We start from the raw sequence: 583 nt of genomic DNA, 5'->3' as shown, positions 1-583 counted from the left end.
AGGTGTTGGGGGAGGCGGCGAACAGCAGTTCGTGGTGGGAAGAACTCGTGGCAAACATTCCGGAAGAGGTGGCGGAAAGGTATTACAAACGAACGTATGGAGATCAATTTGAAGTGAATCGTCGTCTCACGGGAGTTTTGTGCTCAGCGGTACAGCTGCTTAAGAAGGGCATTCGCCCTAACAGAGATATAACAATTCTGCTGAAGCGACAGTTGCTTTGCAAAGCGACATCACCTCGATACTTCAAATTGTGGAAATGGGATCCATGGAGAGATGATGACCGGCCATATAGCGGCGGCGGCCGTGGATAGCGAGATTCCATAGCTGAGCAGAAGCTTAAGTATGGACCTAGCTTCTCAGACCCATGCAGAGGGTCTTGCTGTGCTTGCAGCTTTTTGGAGACAAAAAGCTGCAAGCACAGCAACTCCGCATGTTAGCCCGACTACTAGGCGCAGGTAATTTGACACCGGTGCATTGACCTACGTCGTCTCTTTGTGCCAGAGCTTGGGTGCGAGCGCTGCACTCGGGAGAGCATTGAGGCAATGCAGATGATCCCTGCGAAGCGATGGCAACTTTGCTGCAA

Source organism: Eimeria mitis, genomic scaffold (assembly GCF_000499745.2).
Source record: "Eimeria mitis Houghton genomic scaffold, Emh_scaff1999, whole genome shotgun sequence".
Classification (NCBI taxonomy): domain Eukaryota; phylum Apicomplexa; class Conoidasida; order Eucoccidiorida; family Eimeriidae; genus Eimeria; species Eimeria mitis.
This window is presented reverse-complemented; position numbering follows the sequence as displayed.